Source organism: Sminthopsis crassicaudata, chromosome 3, assembly GCF_048593235.1.
Source record: "Sminthopsis crassicaudata isolate SCR6 chromosome 3, ASM4859323v1, whole genome shotgun sequence".
In the NCBI taxonomy this organism is placed as follows: Eukaryota; Metazoa; Chordata; class Mammalia; order Dasyuromorphia; family Dasyuridae; genus Sminthopsis; species Sminthopsis crassicaudata.
Genome location: NC_133619.1, coordinates 178802970 through 178827911, shown reverse-complemented (window position 1 = coordinate 178827911; position 24942 = coordinate 178802970). Strand labels below are relative to the sequence as shown.

The window sequence follows — 24942 nt, the reverse complement described above, 5'->3', positions numbered from 1 at the left end:
GGGCTATGGCAAATGGGCTGAGGGCGGAGACAGAGTGGGAGCTTTTGTTTTTATAGTCTGGTCCTCCCAACAGTCTGAGGGACAGTGAATTGGCCCCTATTCAAAAAGTTTGAGGACCACAGTACATTCACTTCTGCTTCCCCTTGGCTTCTAGACTTGTGAAAGCTATTTCCTCCATTCTCCAGGATATCTCTTCCTGGAAGTTCTGTTGCTCCAAACATTCACATAGAGGAGGGAGAGAAGGAGCATAACTAAGAGAAAGAGAAAGATAAAAGAAGGAAGTGATATGGAAGGTAAGAAAATAAATTACTGACTTTCTTTTGTGCTTGGTAAACTACCTGAAGAAACTTCAAACATATTATCTGTAACATGACTTTTGAAGGACAACACTCAATGGCATAGGTTAGTAGAGAGAGAAAAGAATAAGCATTTATTAAAAGTTTATCATATGAATATTTTTGTTTTGTAATAACCAACAGGTTGATTTCAGAAAGGCCTGGAGAGACTTACATGAAGTGATGCTGAGTGAAATGAGCAGAACCAAGAGATCGTTATACACTTCAACAATGACACTGTATGATGATCAATTCTGATGGGCGTGACTCTCTTCAACAATGAGATGAACCAAATCAGTTCCAATAGAGCAGTAATGAACTGAACCAGCTACACCCAGTAAAAGAACTCTGGGAGATGACTATGAACCACTCACTACATAGAATTCCCAATCCCTCTATTTTTGTCTGCCTGCATTTTTTATTTCATTCACAGGCTAATTGTACACTATTTCAAAGTCTGATTCTTTTTGTACAGAAAAACAACTGTTTAGACATGTATACATATATTGTATTTAATTTATACTTTAACATATTGAACATGTATTAGTCAACCTGCCATCTGGGGGGGAAGGGAAGGAGGGAAAAATTGGAACAAAAGGTTTGGCAATTGTCAATGCTGTAAAATTACCCATACATATTTCTGATAAATAAAAACTATTTTAAAAAAAAGTTTATCATATGTCAAGCATTGTGCTAATAGCTTTGCAAGCATACATTTTATTTGATTTTTACAAGAACCTTTGGAAGTAGTTACTATTATCCCCATTTTATAGTTGAGTTAACTGAGGCAGAGGTTAAGGGACTTATCCAAGGTCACAGCAATGTGTAAGGTGGGATTTGAACTCTGGTTTTCTACATGTCTCCTTGTGTTTTTACTTTTTAATTTTTTTTTATTTGTGGTGAGAGAGATGAAAATGTATTAGTTATTGCAAAAACATTTTTCCTACGGGCAGCTAGGTGGCGCAGTGGATAGAGCACCAGCCTTGAATTCAGGAAGACCCTGAGTTCAGATTTGGTCTCAGACACTTAATACTTCCTAGCTGTGTGACCCTGGGCGAGTCACTTAACCCCAGCCTAAAAAAACAAACAAACGTTTTTCCTTAAAACATTAAAAATATCTGATTAAAAAAAGACAAATATTGAATGCTTACAATCCTTTGTTATGAGAACAGAATTTGTTGTTGAGATAGATTTTTTAATTTGTGAATCTGGAATAAAGGTAAAATAAAAAATTAAAACAGATTTTGAGATTTTTCAGCACTGATTATAGGATGGAAAATGCTGTACAAAATTAGTGAATGTATTTTGAAGGCAATCATGCCTTGCATAAAATCAAGGGTGTAGTGTAGCTTGTTTCATTGTTAAGGTAATAACTCAATAAATCAGGAAGATTTTCTGCTTTGAAACATGAAAAGATCATCAGTTTGATCTTTGGCATCTGTTCTTCCTACAGAAAAATTTACAATGAGGGGAAAAACAAATGTCCTTGGAACCATTACTCAAGAAGCTATCAAATAGCCTGAAGATCTAAAATCATAGAATTTCAGATCTAGGAGAGACCGTGGAAACATTTAGTTTAACTTCCTTAGTAAGTTTCCTCAGAACTAACACAACTTCCTCCAAAAAAAACCCTTTAAATTCTATAACCTTGAAGAAATTCTTCAAATATCTTTAAATTTTTTTTTTTTTTTTTTTAGTATAAGTGTCTGGAATTAAAATAATGTCATATGACATTATTTCATATTAAATATAGTTGTATGGGATTGGAGATTATGTTTGCCTATTTGATTTTTGGACACTTTAGACAGCTTTATACTGTGTAGCATACAGGCACATAATTTTAAGCCATCAATTAGCAAAAATATATCAAGCTCCTATTATATGCCAGGCACTAAGCGAGACAACTCTGACCTTAAGGAGTTTACATACATAGCTTCTATTTAAGAAGGTTAAGATTTCCAAAATGCACAATAGTGGATGTCTGAGGGAAATTTGAGAGTCTGTGTGTATGTAGGATTGGGAATGATTGATGGAGAATTGTTTTAAGAAGAGGAAAGTGGTATGGTGTTCAAAAGAAGCAGATGAACAATATATCTTGAGAGATAGAGACATGTGGAATGCAGTTGGTATCCCTGCTTTGGTTTCTCTCCAGCACTAACATCCAGAAAGACTTGGAGAACTGAAGATTCAATTGCAGGAGATGTAACCCCTGTGGTGCAGGTTCAATATAGTGTGAGATAGTCTCCTATCCTCTTATTTCCAGGGACATCTAAAGGGAAGACTGCTCATCTCTTCTGCAGCTAAGCAGGAAGTCTACTTCTTGCCATCAGAAAATCACTGATTGCCCTAAATACAAGAGCCTAGGTGCATTATCACTCTAGTGAAATAGAATTTCTTTTCTTCACTGTTCTTTGAGTTCTGGTCCTAATTTTATTTTTTTTCACCATGGATCTAAAAATTTAAAGATATTTGAAGAATTTCTTCAAGGTTATAGAATTTAAAGGGTTTTTTTTTGAGGAAGTTGTGTTAGTTCTGAGGAAACTTACTAAGGAAGTTAAACTAAATGTTTCCACGGTCTCTCCTAGATCTGAAATTCTATGATTTTAGTGGTGGTGCAGTGCAGACAGTGAAGAAATTGGAATCAGTAAGATCTCTCTTTAATATCTCTCCCAGCCTCGATTTCCTCATCTGTAAAATAAAGACAATATCATCTACCTCAATATTGTTGTGAAAATCAAATGCATTAACACACGTAAAGTGCTTTTTTTTATCTGAACTGATCACTTCTTTTTTTGAATTTTTAAATCACATCTTTTTTATTTTTCTGAGAAGATCAGGTTATTTGGTAGTACAATAGTAATTGTTTTCTCAGCAGAACAGTTGAGAACCCTGATGGCATAATCTTTTTCTTCTTAGCCTGATATATGTTGTTTTGGATATTTTGCTTGAGAAGGGACTTGTACATTTTAATTCTAAATTTTGAATTTTTTAAAATGTGTTTTCCCTATAATGAGTATAGTTGTTAGTTTTTTTAATTGATAATTTTATTTCATTTTCTAGTTATATACTGGAATTATAATTGCTGGAAACACTCAGAAACTAGGCATAGACCAACATCTCACATGCTATGTCAAGGTAAGGTCAAAATGGGTTTATGATTTATATATAAGAGTGATATTATAAACAAATTAGGAAAACAATGAATAGTTTATCTGTCAGATCTTTGGAGAAGGGAGAAATTTATGACCAAACAAGAATTAGGGAACATTGTGAAATACAACATAGATAATTTTGATTTCATTAAATTAAACAGGGTTTGCACAAACAAAACCTATGCAGCTAAGGTTAGAAGGGATGCAAAAACTGGGAAACAATTTTTACAGCTAGTGTTTCTGATTAATATCTCATTTCTAAAATATATCGAGAACTGAGTCAAATTTATAAGAATACAAGTCATTCCCCAACTGATAAATGATCAAAGGATATGATCAGACAATTTTAAGATGAAAAAATTAAAGGTATCTATAGCCATAAGAAAAAAATGCTCTAATTCAGTATTGATTAGGGAAATACGAATTAAAACAACTCTGAGGTAGTACCTCATACCTCTCAGATGGACTAAAATGACAAGAAAAGATAATAATAAATGTTGTAGGAGGTATGAGAAAACTGGACTCTCATGCATTGTTGATAGAGTTGTGAACTGATCCAGCTATTCTGGAGAGCAATTTGGTTCTCAAAGGGCTATCAAACTGTGTACATCCTTTCATTCAGTAATGCCACCATTGGATCTATATCTCAAAGAGATCACAAAATAGGAAAAAGGAACCACATGTGCAAAAATGTTTGTTGCAGTTATTTTTTTGTAGTGGCAAAGAATTAGAAAATGAGTGGATGCCCATTATTTAGGGAATAGCTAAATAAGTTATAATATAATATTTTTTGTTCTATAAGAAATAAGAAATGATAAACAGAAAAATCTGTGAAGATTTACATGAACTGATGCTGAGTGAAATGAGCAAAATCAGGAAAACATACACAGCAATAACAAGATTATATGATGATTAACTATCATAGACTTAACTCTTCTTAGCAATTCAGTGTGCCAATGCAATTTCAAAAAACTTTGGATGGAAAATGCCATCTACATGTAGAGAGAACTATGGAGACTGAATGTGGAGACTGAAACATACTGTTTTCACTTTTTTCTTCTTTTTTTTTCTCTCATGCTTTTTTCTCTTTTGTTCTGACCTTTTTCCCCATCATGACTCATATCGAATTATGTTAAAATAATGAATGTACACGTATAGCTTAAAAAATCCAAAATATTGGCAATTTTATTTTATTTTATGGTTGCAATTACATTCCCCACAAATACGCCAGGAAACTTTATTTCCAATTTTATTTTATTTATTTTGTGGAGATGTGAAGTTTTTTTCACAGGCAAATTTGGTATTCCATCTATCTGCTACTGATATGAAACATTATTATATGATATGTCTTGCTGAATTTTCTTAATGTGCTTTGTGTTTATAAACAAGTTCTGAATACTTGTTTTATGCAAGACTTTTGCTATGTCAACACAGAAACTATTAATAATTTTTATAAGTTTGACTTAATGCCTGCTGATTTGATATTGTATGAGTAGTCGTTTGGTATTTATACTTATATATTAATTATATAATCATTGGCTTGCAATATAGCAAGCAATTTTATCTCTCAAGTTAATATTTGAGATATTGATGATGTCACAAGATCAGTCTCAAAATTTGAGAGTTAAAGCAACAGAATTGGAATAGAAATAATTGACAATATAATACAAAAATGCATAGTTAAAACTTTCAATAAGGAGATAAGAGTTTTAAAACTTGAAATTTAAGAGACTTACAAATTAGCTAATCTATTGAAAGTTAACCCATACAAAGCTGTTGAGAGATTAGACAATATTCCATTTATAAAATAACCCTAGAGCATGCAGGAGATCCTAACAAGGCTACTCACTAAAACCCATTCTTAGTTTGTGGGACATTCTAATAATCAAGAAATGACGAAAACTTATTTCAACAGGTAGTGAACAAAACTAACAACACATGAGTAATGTTTTCCATGGAGAATTTGTGTATAACACATTTAATTGTGCTAAACCTAAAACCAACTTCTTGCCTAGAATTGCCCCTGTAGAGATTCCTAATGAAAAGTTGCGATCCATAGAGCACAAGAATACTGATAGCCAACCTGACCCTATCTTAAGTTTAGGTGAAGAGAAGCAAATACATAATGATACTGATCATCAGTCCAAATTATCTACTATCATAAATATAGGAGCAGAGAAGTGAGCAAGTAATTTAGAAAACAGACCCAAAAAATTAGTTACTAGACTAACTAAAGATGAGATTAAAAGGAAAATCATTAACTGGAGAATCTATGCAGCAATTTCTCCGATAAACATCTCATTTGTAAGAAGAAGAGCCATTCCCTAAATAAAATATGGCATAAAGATATGGTCAAATAGTTCTCAAGTGAAGAAACCAATGCAATTTGTAGCCTATGGAAAAAAATGCTCCAAATCACCATTAAATAGAGAAATGAAATTAAAGTCATTCTGAGAGTCTGTCTCATATTCATCAGAGCAACAAAAAAAGGGAGAGAAAAGGAAAATGTTAAATGTTACAAGGGTTATGAAAAAATAGGCACATCTATACAATATTGATAGACCTTTAAATGGATACAACAATTCTAGAAAGCAGTTTGGCTTTATATATAAATACTTACTAAAAAGTGAATGCCATTTGCCCCAGCTATAACACTTGAGATTTAAAAAAAACAGGAAAAGATACTTTTTGTACCAAAAATGCTCATAGGAGCTGTTTTTGTGAGAGTAAAAATTGAAAACAGAAAGATATCTATCAAGTGATGAAAGATTGAGCAAATTTATATATGTGAAAGTGATGGAAAACTATTTTAGTGTAAAGAAATAGGACCTAAGCATCAAAAATATTACTTTTATTTCTAAATATGCAGAACACAAAAAATTATATATGAAACTGTGATCTCCATGTTATACAATATACTTAAAAATTACATGATTAGATTTTACAAATTAGTCTCTTTTTTAAAAAAAAAATTAATAGTATTTCATTTTCTCCCAACTACACATTAAGATAATTTTTAGCATTCATTTTTACAAGAGTTTGAGTTCCCAGTTTCTCTTAATAGAAAAAAAATGGAAAAATATGGTGTATTCCAGAAGTGAAATGTTGCATGAACTTTTAGATGAAGTCACTGTATTCCAATTTTACTTAACTTTTACTTTGATGCAAGAATGAAGAATAATCTGCTAGTATTTGTAACATAAATATGAAATACATCAATGAAATTGAAATTTTTTAGAATAGTTGCATGCTTATCTAGAAGACAATACTAGATATTGCCCAAATGTTTATCTTGTTCTAATTGAATGTTTTTTGCTACACATGATAATTACTGCATGTTTCAGTATCCTTTGTTTTATTATGTTCATTTACTTATGTACCTGTGTTATGTGTATAATAGAATTATAAATATTTTCTAATTGTTTTGTTCTTTTGTATTTGCATATATGCTACAATTAATGTTAGTCAATTTTATAGATCTGTTGATAATATTACTATAGCCAACTAATTTTGCTTTGTCAGTCTTGCTTAGCTTTATTGCTTTGCTGTTTATGATTATTCCCTTTGCCAAGAAATGTTTATTAAAATGCTTACTAAATGCGAGAAACTGTGCTAAGTGTTGAGCTTGGTGAGACATTGAAGACACCAAAGTCATCCACTGCATCTTGAGTTATCACCAGGTATTTTGACTCTGTCCTGCTTCACTACAGTGGTATCTTTAGAAGAAAGAGTGATAATGATGTCTTGGTGCATTTGGTCTGCTTCATTTAAATCCAATTTATGCATAAATCAAAAAAATAAAAAGGCATGTACTTCTAAAATATACATATGCTTTATGTCCTACATGTAACTTAGGCATCTTGTCACTGAACTGTCTGTCTTATTATAGTAATGTTTTTCATGGTGCCATGGCTATGTCAAGTAATAGTAATAAACATGTTTTCTTTATTTTCAAAGGTTTTCTAGGTTGGTCGCCTGGCATGCCAGGAAAATCACCCTTATTAAACCACAAAGTGTTAATGTTATATTTATGCTGTATGGTTATTGTTTCCAATCAAATCATTCCCCACCTTATTTTTTTTTTAAATTTTTTTTATTATATATATATATTTTTTTTATAATATTATCCCTTGTATTCATTTTTCCAAATTACCCCCCCTCCCTTATTCCCTCCCCCCGACGACAGGCAATACCATACATTTTACATGTGTTACAATATAGTCTAAGTACAATACATGTGTGTGAATATCATTTTCTTGTTGCACAATAAACATTAGAATCCGAAGGTACATGCAACCTGGGCAGACAGATATTAGTGCTAACAATTTACATTCCCCTCCCAGTGTTTCTTCTCTGGGTGTATCTACCTCTGTCCATCATTGATCAACTGGAAGTGAGTTGGATCTTCTTTATGTTGAAGATTTCCACTTCCATCAGAATACATCCTCATACAGTATCGTTGTTGAAGTATACAGTGATCTTCTGGTTCTGCTCATCCCCACCTTATTTTTGCAAGAGAATGCAAATTTCTGGCATTGCTGAAGAATGTAGTTCTGTTTAAAGAGACTCAAGAGTCCCCAAATGTACAGCAATGGATATTTGATTTAAAAAACCCAAAGTAAAGTAAAGTAAATTCTAGAAGTTAAGCATTGGTATACGTGACTAGAATTGGTTCATGGAAAATTTGGGGGAAAGGAGAGAAAGAGAAAAAGAATTCAAAGAGTGCCAGAAATGTTTTCCCTCGTGGGAGAAAAATGGGTGGACAGATGTCCTCCCCAGCACCTATATACAATGGGCCCATGTGAACCAATGACTACAGAACCACAGCTTGTAGTAGGGAAGTAGTATCACAGACTATAATCCCTTGGGAGAACCTGTCATAAATGCCATTTTTTTTTCCATCTTTTGTACCCAAACCAAGAGAAAGATACTAATGAACTTTATCTCTTCAGTATCCCAAGTAGGACGTCCTCTCTGTTTCTTATCGTCAAAAGAATCACTGATTTGTTGTGTGTGTGTATATATATATTTGCTGATCAGTTTCTCTCCTCTCCATTATATTTATCCTCCCATTTTTATATTCTAATTCATCTTTCTTGGTATATACAATTATTTTTAGTACAATAGCCTTTCCTCTCCTGTAGGATAAAGCACATTCATAGATAAGTATATACTAGATATCACAACTATATAGAAATTTAGACCTAAATACAATGTCTGTGACCTTTTTTTTACTTTTAAAAATGTGGATGATGTTTAGGCAAGATACGATTAGGCAAGGTACATCAATAAAAAAATACAGAATCAACAAATTTAAAAATAAATGGCTTTAAGGTCTTTAAACAGGCTTATAACCTTTATAATTACTAAGTCTATAGGAAAACTGAATTTGACATATATTTTTTAGAAATATAATTTCAAAAGCAGTTGTAAAGATGTCAGAGCAGGTATGAAAGACAGTTCAAGTTAACTATAATTCTAAATATGTAACCTCAATGCTTTGCAATTACATGCTCAGACTGAATTTTTGGCATCTCAAATGTATTGTTCTAGGAGAAAGCTTTTTAGAGTTGAAACTCTGAAAAGGAAAAAAAAATTGCCTTTATCCCAGTTTTAAAAGAATTATTTAAAGAGATGTCCATGATTCTTGAGAAGTTGGACTAATTTATTAGACCTTTTCCTATGATTGTGATACTTCATTTTCCTTTGTCCTCTTCTTTTTAAAAGCTACTGAAAACTCCTGCATTTATTGTTAAAGACTGACTGTTCTGCTTAATGCCATAACCATCCAGAGTATCCTAGAATTTCTAGGATATAATTTTTAAAATTTTATTTTTGAGAGGCAGAAGTGTATTGTAATGGTTCTGAAAGTATGCTCCAAAAACCCCAAGACCCTTTCGGGGGGGGTCTTTGAATTTTATAATACTATTAAGATGATTTAATTTCAAATATGGTCAATATGAATCACTATAATCCATACCAACAAAAGGTGTTTGGGAGAGGGAGTCTTCAATAATCTTTAAAAGTTTAAAAGGTTCATAAAAGCAAAGAATTGGATACAGAACATCCCTCTGATTCATACAGACTATGTGACCATTAAAATTAATTTAATTTTCCAATGATTTACACAGCTCTCTACATTAATAAAGCATAGATCTATTATCAATCAAGGGCACTTCCCAAGCAGGATAAAATGCTAACAAAAATATAGGTCCGAGTCTGGCTCCCAACATTCAAAAAGCTGATTTTAATAGGATTTTGCAAAAGGAATTCTTCTTTGTCTGTCTTGCTTCTTCATTTATTTTTCTATGATATAGTCACTGAACTCAAGGTCAATTCTGAGTCCATTACTGTAAAATAACTAAAAGGTACTGGGTTATATCACCATTCATTATTTGCTTTTACAACTTAAATTCTTTGCAACAGTGATTCTTCCACGTGGGTGCCTCCATCTTAAGTGGTCAGAATGTTTGCCAAACACTTTTTTCATATTTGTGAAATTTTAGGAGTGTCACAGGATACATGAGAAAATTTTTGTAACCCTAAGGCTTATATAAATCCAAGATTATTATTTCTCCACATCATCTTGCACAGTATCTTGAATGTAATCACTTAAATGTATTTTTTAATAAATTAAGATGGGTCTTAGGTGGGTATCACAGAGAGATCAAAGAAAAAAGAAAAGGACCTACATATACAAAAAAATTATGTGGCAAAGATTATAAATCAGAAGGATGCTCATCAATTAGGGAATGACAACAATTTGTGCCATACAATTGTGATGGCATACTATTGTGCTCCAAAAAATGACAAACAGAATGGTTTCAAAAAACCTAGGAAGACTTACATAAACTGATGTGGAATAAAGTAGCAGAACTAGTAGAATATGATACACAGAAACAACAATGATATGCAATGATCAACTGTAAATGACTTAGTTTTTTCTGAGCAATACAACGATCCAAGACAATTCTGAAAAACTTTTGGTAAAAAAAATGCTATCTACCTCCCATGAAAGAACAGAGGGAGTTTAAAACTGCAAATCAAGGCATATATTTTTCTGGTTTGTGTTTCTTTTTGCAACATGACTAACATGGAAATTGATTTTTCCTGACTTCATAAGGATAACTATATTAAAAGATTTGTTTTCTTAAGAAGTGTGGAGGCAAGGAAAGGAAGGAGAGAATCTGAGACTCAAATTTTTAAAGAAATTAATGTTAATCATATATTGGATTGCTTGCTGTCTAGGGGTGGGGTAGGGAGGAAGGGAGAAAAATTTGGAACACAAGGTTTTGCAAGAATGTTGAAAACTATCCTTGCATATATTTTGCTAATAAAAAGCCATTTAAAAATTAATGGTAAATTTTTTTTTTTTTTTTTTATGAAGCAACTAGTTAGCATAGTTAGCACTCTGGAGTCAGGAGGACCTGACAAGCAACAGACTCCATTTTCCTGAATTTTAGAGGCAAATGAGTATAGTTCCATGGAATTTCCTGGAGAAAATATAAACAATGAAAAATCACTTTTCAGTTCTAGTTTCTGATTCGGATTGACATATTATGACGGGACTTGAACTTGAAATTCTTTTGTGTGGCTGGTGAAATGTCAGCCCTACTCATATTCTTCAACATGAAAGAAAGATCAAGCTTGTTTCAGGTCCCGTGAATATATAAAAATGGAGAGGAATGGGGAAATGATCTTTTTTTGGCAGCAAATTTTGAAAGGCTCAGAAATAATATTTTCCCCACTAATTATGACACTTTGACCTAAGTGTTGTCTTTTAGTCAACAAGCATTTATTAAGCACCTACTCTGTGCTAGATACTGCACTAGGTAGTGAGGATAAATGAAACAATTCTTTCCCTCAGAAAGCTTACGGTCTAATGTGAACATCTTTAAGTATATATGAAATATAATAAAATAAGTATTTTAGTTTGGGAGGGATAATTTAAGGGGATTAGGAAAGGACTCATTTAGAAAATGACACAATCTAAATATTGATGGGAATTAAGAATTCTGAGAGGTAGAAGAGAAAAGGGAGTATATTCTAGGTATGAAGGATAGATAATCTATGAAAAGGTATGAAAATGGAGATATAAATATTATGTATGGAAACTGGCAATCTGGCTATCTCTGCATATCAGTAAAAGAAATAATGGGAAGAAAAACTAAATTAAAGTTCAGAATCCTTAAGTTCTTTTCCAAAGATGCTAACACTTGGTTCTAAGATCTGAGCTACATCACTTGGTTTTTTTTTATCTCATTTGCCTCATTTATAAAATAAGAGTTTTGGAGAAAATCACAAAAATTCCTTTCTAATCAAAGATACTAAAATTCTATGGTTTCATCTTTCAGGACACTGGAATAGTATATATTGCAATATATCATTTAATAAGATGAATCCTCTTTTTAAAAAATGTTAATAAGTAGGCAATTTGCCTTTAATTTAAGCAGACCTTCCCCCTCCTTCTTCCCTTCCATTCTCTTATTCTGTATCATCCTAATCCCTTTCCCATTCCTTTCTCATTGTTGGGAAAGCTAGGATTAAGAATTGCCCTAAATTGTGGCTCATTGTTTCAGTGTACAAGTTTATAAATTCCTAGGCTTCCCTGCTTTAAGATGTTGACAGGCCTGGGGTAAGTTAGGACAGTAAAGGGTAGAGGGAATAAAGGCAAGGAAAGGATTGAAGCTGGAAAGTCTGGTTTTCTAAAGGGTAGATCAGCATGCAAACTGGGCAACATCATTATAAAAAAGAGCCCACGTACTTTCTCAAAGGGAAATGAGATTGAAATCAGAACTATGATCAATTCCAAAGGCAATTTTAAAAGTAAAAGTCTAAGGTCCATGTCATGTACAAAGCAGAAAATTCCTTAATTTTGAAAAGCAAATTGCTGGGGAAAGAGCATTGACTTTGGATTCAGAGGACCTAGTTTCGAATTTTTTTGCTATATTGATTATTTTTTGTTGATTGTTTTTCTTTTCTTCATTTTCTTTTTATTTTAAAGATTATTTGTGATTTTATGGAATGTCTCTTTGCAAGGGAGGAAGGTAGGGATACAGGACAAAATTTAGGCCAATGTGAGTGTCAATAAAACTTTTTTTTTTTTTTTAAGTACTATGTAAATTCCAACAACATGTTATTACTTTGTGCTTGGCTCTATTTTTTAGGCTTTGCTAAATTGCTTTGAGCTGAAGAACTTCTACTATTCCTTTGGGCAATCATGGCATAACTAAGCACAATATTGTTTTATCAAGCCTAGAAGGGAAATATACTCTGTCCTGTTCTTTTGGCTACATCTTTGATGTCAGATGTGCTATTCCAAATTCCACTGCTATTCTCTGTCTAGGTGGAAGGAAGAGTTCTCTTGCTCAGATGATAGATAGATGAGCCTGGGGTGTATATATGGTCCTGTGCCTGTTGTCAGACAAATTCAATGGAATCTGGGAAAAGTTGTGTGACTTGGAGAAATTCTCTAACCACAATAAGGTTTGCATGATTGGCTGGTGGTGATGGTAGGGAACTTGGGGAGTGGTATTCTGTTTTCTAAGTCTGCCTAGGAATTTCATTACCTTACCACATATAGTGGAAAAATGGAACTAGTAGATGAATAGCTCCTTCTTTATTAGTCTCTGGCTTAATTTTCTCTTTTATTGGAAACGTTGCAGAATTTTGTATTCTAGCTAGATGCTGGAAGCCCACTAAGTGCCGAATTCAGTCTTAACTGCAAACAGTTCTTTCTTCCAGATTGAATAATACTTTTTAGTTGTTGATATTTGCTATGAAAAATACATAGGGGAGCAATATTAACTTTAAAAATTTTCTTAGGTATTTCTAGACTGAGAGCATTTAGTATCAATTTTTATTCTATGCCTGTATTCAAATGATACTGATTATTAGCTAAAAATATTTAACAGTTGCACAGAAGAATAATAAGTAAGATCATCTGCCAGTAATTTCATTCTCCTTTATTGTTTTCTATAAAAATATGATTTTAGGTTGTTTTATTTATCAAATTGGAGGAGGATTTATATTCACAGCATTTTGCATTGTACAGAAGTCTTGAACCAGTCTCAAATAGTAGCCTTAAAGTTCTGGGCCTGACATTTCCTAGTTTTAGGCAAATCATACCACATCTCTAGGCATAAATTTCCTCTTCAGTAAAATGAATAACTGTATATATATATATATATATATACATATATATATATATATATGTGTGTGTATATATTTATATGTATATATATGTATATATGAAAGACATTATAAAAATGGAAATAACTCGGAAACCATTTGGATATGTGAGGTGAAAGAAAAATCAAATATAATGACAAAGTTTCAAATATGAGAGAATAGAAAAAAGTCATAGGATCCAGAAATATTAGAGTGAAAAAGAAGACCAAGTTTAGGGGAAATATTGTATTATTTTAAATATATAATATAATATATAATAAATATATTAATAATTAATAATATTAAATATATTAATAAATCATTATAATAAATATAATATAATAAAAATAATAATATATTATATAAAATAAATATAATTATAATAAATATAATAATAAATATCAAATATATTGATAAATATATTAATAATTAATAATAAATATGTTAATACATATAATAATATATATAAATATATATCTTAAATATATAATATATAAAGTTAAAGTCCAGATCCTATATTGTGTCCTTCAAAATCCTGAATCTTTTCCTGGGGCCCGGTTAGCTTTAGTAGAGGCCTATCTCTCTTCTTGACTCCTGAGTGCTCTTGTTCGAATGTCTACAAATCTAAAAGTTAGTCCTCCAGCCTCCAGCCTCTCATCTTCTCCAATGTCTCCAGCCAGCATGAAGGTAGATGTGGGAATGTATCAGATTCCGCCTCCGAGAATGGGCTTGTGGGTACTCCCTGGGCTTGTGGGAGGTCCTTGAACATATGCTCTCTTAAAGGTGTGAATCTCATGGAATTCTAGTAAATATATTACTGAACTAGAGAATTGTTAAGTACTATGCTAAATTAGATAATTATATCCATTAGCACCTTGTAAGCATCCTAACAGTAATCAATAATAATGGGTTAATGGCTGTGATGGATCTCAATGTAATAAATGTCATCTCATTTTATAACAGGAAGAATATATCTCATCTCTTTTCCTGACTTTTTGACTTTTCCTTCAAAATATACTCTTTTTTTTTTTCTTAAGTAATTAGGGTAAAATGACTTACCAAATGTCACACACCCTTAAGTAAGTGATTGAAGTCATATTTGAATTTGGGTTCCTCTGACTCCTGGGCTCATGTTCCATCTTCTGTGCCACCTCACTGTGCCTACATATATTTTCTCGAAGAGCCTGTATATCACCATGACTCCAATGTTCATGCTGGATGTGGGTTTAAATCCTAGATCTGCTGTTTACTACCACTGATATTTTGAGCAAGTCACTTAATACTTTCTTGATCTCAGTTTCCTCATTTTTAAAACAAAGAGGTTAGAATCGGAATCTCCTAACTAACAATTTGTAATCTAATGATTTATGATAAGGTCGGTTTTTGAAAATGTCAGACTAGAGGTGGAACAACTAGAGATTTTCTTTGGGTACTTGGAACTAAAGGGCTGGAGATCAGAAAGGATGCAGAGTGAAAGCTAAAGTTTGCATAGTGTTTTAAGGCCTGCAAAGCCTATAAATTCCATTTGATCCTCATAACAATTTTTGAACTAAGGTATTCCAGCTATTAGCTCCCATTTCACAGATGATAAACATGAGGTAAAGGACTTTTCCATGGCTGTAGATTTGGATTCAGGAAGACTTTGGTCATTTGTATCAAAGTAGAGATTGAAAATCATTGAGATTGTCTTAAAATAGAATATTAGAGAGAGCTAGAGATATGTTGGAAGAAGCTCAAAACTGTTTTTGATAGTGGTGAGCATTTATACCTCAGAAACAGCAAGCACTATAAATAAGAACATAATTTGTTGTTTTTCTGATTGTCTAGATTTTAAAAAGTACTGAAGAAAGTATTGTATTATAACAGATTAAATGTTAAAATTTGTCTCTTTTTTTTTCTGATGCAATTGGGGTTAAGTGACGTGCCCAGGGTCACATAGCTAGGATTAAGTTAAGTATAGGAGGCCAAATTGGAACTCAGGTCTTTTTTACTTCTGGGCTGGTACTCTATCCACTGCGCCACCTAACTGTCCCTTTTTCTTTCTTTTTCTTTTTTTTTTTTTCTTTTGTTTTTCAAAGTTGCTAGTTGTTAAACAGTCTGCCTCACTAATCTGCCTTTGGGGAGAACCTATCTTAATGGTTGGCAAAGAAGACAAGAATCAGCAAAGGAAGCTAAAAAAGTCATTAATGGGGAATTAGGGAATATCAATAATTCCAAAGTTAAAGATGGAGATGGAAAACATAATTAGGAATAGTGGTTGTGGAGCTTTGAACTAGTTCAACCCTTCAAAAAAATAATTTGGAATTATGCCCAAGAGCATTATCATATATACTCTTTGACCCAGCAATACTACTATATAGATCTGTATCCCAAAGTGATCAAAGAAAAGGAAAATATTTTTAAAAAATAATAGCATGGTTGTTAAAATTTTTAAATATGAGTTTGGAAGCTTTTAATGAAATAAATAAGATTTAAAAAGAGAAATACTATTCATCTATCAAAAATCTTAGAGGGGTCTAGGAGAATGAGGACTGAAAAAAAATTAGTTACCAGGAAGTTATTAATAACTTTAGAAAGCAGTTGTTAGATAACTTCTGCATGATTTTTTTTCTTTCTTCTTTTTTATTAATTACATTTTATTGAAGTTTTTTTTTTACTTTCAAAACATATGCAAGGATAATTTTTCAACATTGACCCTTGAAAAACCTTATGTTCCAATTCCCCCCCTTCTTCCTCCCACATGTAATCCAAATATACATTAAACATGGTAAAATATATGTTAAATCCCATATAGGCATATATATTTATACAATTATCTTGCTGCACAAGAAAAATCAGATCAAAAAGTTAAAAAAAATTGAGAAAGAAAATAAAACTCAAGCAAACCACAACAAAAAGAGTGAAAATGCTATAGTGTGATCCACCCTCAGTTCCCACAGTTCTCTCTCTGGGTATAGATGGCTTTCATCATCACAAGATCATTGGAACTGGCCTGAATTATCTCATTGTTGGAAAGAGCCACGTCCCAGATGTATTTTTTCAAGCACTTTAGCAGTGAGGGGGAAGAAGGAAGTAGAACAGTTGCTAGGTGGAATAAAAGGACCAAGGGAAGTCTTTTGTGAAATTGGGAGACATGCTTTTAAGCATATGAAAAGGAGCCAGTATAGAGGCGAAGAATGAAAATACATGAGAGAAAATATCAACCAATTATTTGATCAATCCAAAAGCCTTTTATTGAGTGCTTACTATGTGCCAGATGGTGTACTAAACGCTGGGAATGCAAAGGACGGTAAAACAGTCCCTTCCTGCAAGAAATTTATATTCTAATGGGGAGATTGTGTAAATAAATAGGTAAGTACAAAACAAGATACATCCAGAATAAATGGGGAGTTGTCTCAGAGGAGGCAACTAGGTAGCATAATGGATAATCTGGGAAATAAAAAGGCAGAAGTAAAGAAGGATAGAATTCCAGGTAAAGTTACTGAGGTGGAAGATAGAGTTTGGTAAGAAAGGAATAATAAATAGGCCAGCATCAGTGGATTGTGGTAACCGTAGAACAATGACAAACTTAAAAAGACTGGAAAGTAGAAGTCATATTTTAAAAAGCCTTACGTAGCAAAGAAGGACCTTAACAAAATTCTGGAGGCCATAGGGAATCAGTAAAGTTTATTTAGTGTAGGTGGAGAGGAGTAACACTAGGAAAATTACTTAACAGTTGAATGAATGATGGATTGGAGAGGAGAGTTTTGAGGGAGGAAGATCAGTTAAAAGTCTGTTGAAATAGTCTAAGTAATATGTGATGAATGTATGGACCAGAGTGATAGTTATGTGAATGGATTAAGGGGAGATAGGTGATAGATATTGTGAAAATGGAGATAACAAGAATTAACAACAGATGGCATATGTGAATGAGGTATTGAAGAATTGTGTTGCACGTGAAAATACTAGGGAAGTTTGAGAAGGGAAAATAAAGGGGACTTGAAATGAAATGAGCTCCAGGTTAAGAACAAAGAATACAGTAATCAGTACAGTAATCAGTATGATTGGAAGAGGTCACTTAATCCCAAATGTAACACATAATTGGCAATTTTGGAGAGAGTAGTAGTAGAGTGATATCTAAGACTTATGCTGCTTCTCTACATCCACGTATGCATCCCCTCTCAGGTTATGCTCACCACCTCTAATCTTCTCACCACACAGCAAACTCAAACCTTGATTAACACCATCTCCCTCAGCCGCCTCTCTACTCTGACTGAGACCAAATTCTTCCCAATGTCTTGCTTTATAGAAGGCTGAAATGTGATTGCTCAGCTCTCTCCACTCTGCGTCTGCTGCTTTGTCTGGTTTCAACTACACAGATCAAGATGCTCCTCTAGATAGCTCCTGTTTCCCCCCATTCTCACATCCTTTAGGTATGTTGTCTCTCTCTACCCCCAGCCCCCCATCATTAATTGCTTGTGAGCTCCTTGAAGGCTGGGAATATTTTTCTTTTAATTAATTATGGCCCTTTTGTTTAGCTCAGTGCTGGGCCCATAGTAGGCACTTAATATATGTTTATTGCATTGGATTGTATTATCAGAATGATGAGAGGTAATTGAAAGATTTAGTGAAGGTATGTATGTTGACCATTATCGGGATAGTAGAATGAAGTAAGGATTTATTTCATTATGAATCATGGGAAAAATATTACTAGACTGGTGAGTATGTTTCTGGTACTCTGACAGATTGAATGAAGACCAAAGAATCATAATATTTCTTTTGTAAGGTCTCTTATCTGTACTACAGAAGACTATAGGATTACAGATTTAAAGTTAGAAAGAACCTCAGAGATAATCTGCCCAAGCGACCATTTTACAGGTGAGAAAACAAAGGCCCAGAAAGGTGGTGACTTGCCCAAGGTTTCAAAGTAGTAAAATCTGATTTTCCTTATGCACCATGATAATTGTGGAAATATGTATAGAAGAATTGTACATGTTTAACATATTGGATTAGAAGAGGGGGTGGGGAGAAGGGAAAGAAAAAAAATTGGAATACAAGGTTTCATAAAAGTGAATGTTGAAAATTATTATGAAAATAAACAATTTTAATAAAAACAGTTACCAATTGTATATGTGAGTAAAAGGAAAGTTTATAACCAAATATGTGAGTAAAAGGAAAGATTATAACCAAACAAGAAATAGAGTGAATAATGTAAGAAAAATTATTATTACATAAAATTAAGTTTTTTTTATACAATTCCAATAAAGCTAAGATTAAAAAGGGAAACAATAAACAGGAAAAAATTTACACAGAAAGTTTCTTTGCCAAGGTGTATAAGGAATTGACCAAAACTTATAGGAATTAGAGCTACTCCTCAGTTGGCATAATTGGTAAATGGCATAAGAGGATGGTTTCAAGAGAAAACCATACTATCTATAAAAAATTCCAACTTCCCTCCAAAAAAATAAAAATCAACCTTCTCTTCCAAATCACTAATAACAACAGAAATGAACATTTCTGATCAGTTCTGAGGCTTTCATTCGCAAATTGGCAAAGATGACAAAAACAAAGACAATGATATGTGTTGGAGGGGATGTGACATAATAAGAAGATAAAATTACTGCTAATTAGTTCTGGCATGGGTATAACAATTCTGCAAAATAATTTGAAATTATACAAGGTTATGCAACAATTATACAACAACAAGGTCACTAAACTGTGTATGTTCTTTGACCCAGATAGACTACTTATAGGCCAATGCCCAAAGATTTTAAAAAAGACAAAAAGGTCTTATATGTTCAAACATATTTATTGTAGTTCTTTTGCTGATGGCAATTTAACCTGGAAACTAAGGGGATGACCATAAACCATGGAAAACTTGAAGAAACTGAAGCATAAAAATGTGATACAATACTATTATATTGTAAGAAATGAGAAAATAGATTATTTTCAAGAGAAATGAGAAACTTTAGGAACTGATGCAGACTAAAATGAGCACAACCAAGAGAACAATTTATACTACAATATCAATATTTTTTTAAAAGATAATTTAAAGACTTTAGTTAAATGTATGGGCAACTAGGTGGCATTGCGACTGAAGTCAGGAGGATCTAAGTTCAAATCTGGTCTCAAAACTTACTAGCTGGGTCACCCTGGTTAATTCATTTAATCCTGTTTGTTTCAGTTTCCTCATATGTAAAATGAGCTGGAGAAAAAGATGAAAAATTCCTGTATCTTTGCAAAACAAAAAACAAAAAAAAAACCCCAAAAATACTTTAATTCAGATAGGACTGAAATGACTGAACAACATTAACTGTTGAAGAATGAAATGAAAAGCATTGGGGAACAATTAATACAGTAATAACAGTATAAAGACAAATCGCTTTGAAATCAGAAAGAACTATGACCAATGTCATGATCAACAAAAGACGGGTGATAAAACACATTATTTACTTCCTGACAGAGAGGGGATACATTCAGGATATAGATGAAACATACTATTTGGACACAATGAGGGAGTCTGCTTAATTATGCATATTTGTTACATATTTGTTTTTCTATTGGGAGGAAGAGAAAATAGATTTCTGTTAATTTGAAAGAAAATATTATTCATTTATTTGTAATGTTTTTTAAAAAAATTTTTTTGAGTTCTTCTTCCCTCCCCTACTCTCCCCCACAAACACACTGAAAAGGAAAGCAAACTGATGTCAGTTATACATGCAAAACTTTTCCACAGTAGTCTTATCTCAAAAAAGCAATAAGAATGAAGAAAATTATACTTTAATTTGCACACAGAGTTGATCATTGCACTACTGGAGGGAGATAGCAATTTTTTCCCATCATGATTCTTTTGGAATTATCTTGTGACATTGTATTGATCAGAGCAGTGAAGTCTTACATTATTGCTGTTACTGTAATTGATCTGCTCATTTCACTTTGCATCAGTTCCATATAGATATTCCCATGTTTTTTCTGAAACTATTTGCCTTTTCATTTGTGATAGTGCAATGATACTCCATCAAATTATATGACACAAAATGTAGCCATTTTATTTCATCTTTTTAAGCATTTCTCATTTTTGATAGGTGTGAAGTGATAACAGTTATTTTAATTTGAATTTCTCTAATCAATAGTGATTTAGAGCCTTCTTCATATGACTATAAGTAACTTTTTTTTTTCTTCTGAAAACTGCCTTTTTGGATAATAGCTCTGATTTTTATAAACTTGATTCAGTTCTTTCTACGTTTGAGATATGAGGCCTTTTTAAAAGTAACTTGCTGTATTTTTTAAAAAATATGATCTATGGTATCTTTTAACAAAATGTATAATATTCCTGAGAGTTTCCTTTTGGGAATCTCTTTCAGAGGGTGATAAATGGATTTTTTTTCAGTTACCCTTTTGATCTAAAATATCAGAATTTCCTGAAATATTGATGTTTAGATTTTTTTTTTGATCATGGCTTTCAGGTAGTCCAATAATTCTCAAATTATCTTTTCTTAACCTGTTTTTCAGGTTAGTTGTTTTTTTCCAATGACATATTTCACATTATCATCTCTTTTTGGTTCTTTTGATGTTGTTTTGGGGTTTGTCTTTCATATAGTTTTATTTTTTTTCCTGCTTATACATTCACATTAAATTTTTGTTTATATGTCTTAGTGCCAAAAAATTAAGAACAAAAGGGGAAAAACCACAAGGTAAAAATAAAACAGAAGAAAAAGAATTTAAAAAGTGAACATAGTATGTGTTGGTCTCCAGAGTTCTCTCTCTGGATGCATATGGAATTTTTTATTTAAAGTTTATTGGAATTGCCTTGAATCACTGAGTAGCTGAAAAGAACCTTGTTTGTCCTACTTGATAATTGCACAATCTTGCTGCTTGTTTTGCTCAGCATTAGTTCGTGTAAATCTTTCTAGGCCTTTCTAAAATCAGCTTGCTCATCATTTTTTATAAAACAATAATATTCCATTACTTTCATATGCCATATTCAACTATTATTCAACTTTTCCCCAGCTGATGGGCATCCTCTCAGTTTCCAGGTTCTTTCCACTATAAAAAGGCTGCTACAAACATTACCATTTTTCATGACTTTCTTGGGATACAGACCTAGTAGAGACAGTGATGGATCAAAGGATATGAAGATTTTTTTTTCTTGATATGAACAGTTTTAAAGTCCTTTGAATATAGTTCCAAATTGTTCTCCAGAATGGTGGGTTCACAATTCCATGAACCATGCAATAATGTCTCAGTTTTCCCACACCCCTACCAACATTTATCATTATCTCTTCTGTCATTTTAGCCAATCTGTGACTTTCTACCTAAGAGTTCTTTTAATTTGTATTTCTCTAATCAATAGCGAATTAGAGCATTTTTATATGGTTGTAGATAGCTTTAATTTTTTCATCTTAAAACATTTTTGGAGGCTGGCTTGTATCTGTTTTCACATTAATATCTTGGTGCTTTTTACTGTAGAGGGCCAGAACTCTGGAGAAGTATACTTGAAACAAAGTGTTAACTCAGTGGAATTGATGAGATGATTGCTCTCTAGTTCACGTATATACTTAGTACTTAGTATGGTGAGGTAATAGTTTTCTAGTTCAGACATATTCAGTATGCTGTAATGATGTAATTGTACTAAGGTATATAAGGGCTGAGAATGACTGGAAAAGAGACATTCCATCTTTGATCATCCTCCTGGTGTCTCTTCTACTTTCATTACTTCTCCACCTAAAGACAAGGCCTGTCCGGAGGACCTCCAGAAAGCTAGACTGAACTTTACACTTTACCATTATAGTAGCTTTTTATGGCCAAATTGTTTTTTGTTGCTTGTTAATTTGTAGAGTTTATTTATTTACTTTGAACTCTATGTGATAGTTTGACTATGCTCATCTTGGAGTGAGCATATTCCCCAAATTTTTTTTTTTTTTGGTGCTGTTCTTTTCAGAACTGTTTCTGGGCTCTAAACTTGTTGGTGTTTCCAAGATGGTGTTATTGGGGAGAAATATGGTCATTTCTATCCTGATCTAAAGAGCCTTTGATGTCTTGCAAGAACAAGCTGTAATACTCCTTTGTCTTGGAAATGAGATCAGGCTCCAGCTAGTGACCAACCATAAGTGCTTTTTTCCTTCTTGGAACTGGGACTCAAAAGTACTTATGGGCAATTAAGTTTCCAATTGGTACCAATTGTACCCAGTACTAGCAAAGAATCCCTTGTAATCTTTTTCTGACCAGTTTTCTACATTAGCATACCATCACTGAGCTGAGAATTGCTGCTGTCATTGATGTTGGTTGCTATTGCAGCCCCTTCTAAGACCCACCGCTGATGCCTTTGCACTCTGGGCTCATCCCCACTCTGTGACACAGACCTTTTCTGCCACCCTCCTAAGTTGTCTTAGGCTGGAAAAACGTCTCACTCCAAACTTTAGTTGGCTCTGGTAGTCCACAATTTGATTTGAGACATTCATTTAAAGTTGTTTGGGGGTTATATTGGGAGAGTTTGATTTGGTGGCTGTTTCTGCTCTGCCATGTTATCCCTGCTCCTTAAAAAGCCCCCTAAACCCCCCTTTAATAACCAAAATATTTTCAAAGTAATAGAGACAGATATTAAATAGTAGTGGTAGTGCTGATAATTAGAAAAGGACTTCTACTGGAGAGAGACCTGAAGTGTATTGTAGAGTATCTTATAAAGGGAAAGTGAAGAGGAAGAAAGTTCTAAGCTCTGGGGACCATTTGTGCTTTTGTATGGAAGTGAGTGATTGCTGAATGTTTTACAAATTGTTGATTCAACTTGGGATCCTTTGTTTCAGCATAATGCTCAATAGCACAATGCCTATAAATAATTGTGAGATATTCTTTTTCAAGTTAAATTGACTAACTCCTAAAGATATGATATGAAGAGAAAATGACACAAGGCCCATTACAACTGCAAATGTGACATATTTAATATGACCAATTCCTTGGGATTAACTGTAAAAATTATGCAGGACAATGGGATCTGGATACTTGGGGAATAGCTTCTGTCTAGAAATAGATGCTGCTTTAAATGAGCCAACATCAAACGAATGAGATTTCCTTTAAGTCATTCTCAAGAAAGATTTCTCTTGAGATGAAATGTAGCTGCTCCTTGGTGCATATTTAGGTCAGAAACGTTTTTTCCTTACTAAAATGGTCTGGAATCCTAGACTTTCATCAGTGCCCTGTCCTGATTTGTCTAAACAAAGGATGAAACGGTAGTTTGTAAGGCTTATAAATCTCAGTTTTCTTCACTCTGTGGGATTCCTTCATTAGGCACAATCAAATCATGCCTAGATAAGAGTATCAACAATCATTAGGGACCCTCCTGACCTATGCTTTATATGTCTAAACTTTTATCATGGCAATTTTTTTGCTGGGGGAGGTTCTATCTAGACTTTTCACTTCAATAATACAGAAACCTCCTATTGCAGGAATTCCTGTCAGTGCAGAATAGCAAATGCTCTCCTAGTCTTAAGAATGTGAGGGAGACCAGACCAGCCTTGCCTCGAACGAGGCCGCTGCTGCCTGGTGTGGTGGGGTAGGGTGGGGTGGGGTTTTCCAACAGACTACAAGGCATCAACTTGTGAGGAAGGTAGAAGACACTTACCCCAAAGGGCTGCTCAGAGATCACTCAGTAGGGAACACAAAGATTGTTTATTAAAACCTCCAGAGGATGAGCCCTTCTGTCACAACATAAGGGAAAGGAAAGCTTATGGTAGGAGGGCTAAAGAAGCAGTAAAGATACACAGCCACATCAAGGAAGAGAGCATCGAGAAGGGCAGGGGGAGGCATTTAATTAGTTGTTGCTATGGGAGAGATTGTAATGGAAGGTTTCCATTTCCCCAGAATCACCTGAATCCAGAATCACCACAATCATCCAAGAAATCCTAGGAAACAGAAAAGCCGGCCTTCAGGCTTCCCAAGACTAAATATCGCTAAGTGTCCAAAACTGATCAATGTCATCAGCTCAGGTTAAGTAAATGTGGTTATAGCTGCCCAAGGCTCAAGTAAATATGAGCCTATACATATTATACGGGTCATAGGGGAAACACAGAAATAATGAAAATAAAATACAGAAAAATAATTCATACATTCATGTAAGTTCTTCACCCTAGCTCTCTATTCCACAGTTTCCCTCTGTAATATATAAATGATTTCATCTATCATATTTCTATGAACTTACACACTGTTCAAAATCAGTTGACGTATCTATACATCGTTTATCAAGTTCACCATCGAGACCATACTCCTCTAATACATTCCAGCCTTTTCTCTGAAGAATCATCATTTTAATA

General features: G+C 33.3%; 1 long non-coding RNA gene across 1 annotated transcript; it reads left to right on the top strand.

Moving 5' to 3' along the window:
* The first annotated feature begins 71 nt into the window (after positions 1-71).
* On the top strand, positions 72-24722 carry LOC141559411 (uncharacterized). The gene is made up of 3 exons (XR_012487392.1): positions 72-293; positions 3396-3470; positions 24494-24722. It is a non-coding gene; the product is annotated as an uncharacterized LOC141559411 (long non-coding RNA).
* The last annotated feature ends 220 nt before the right edge of the window (positions 24723-24942 follow it).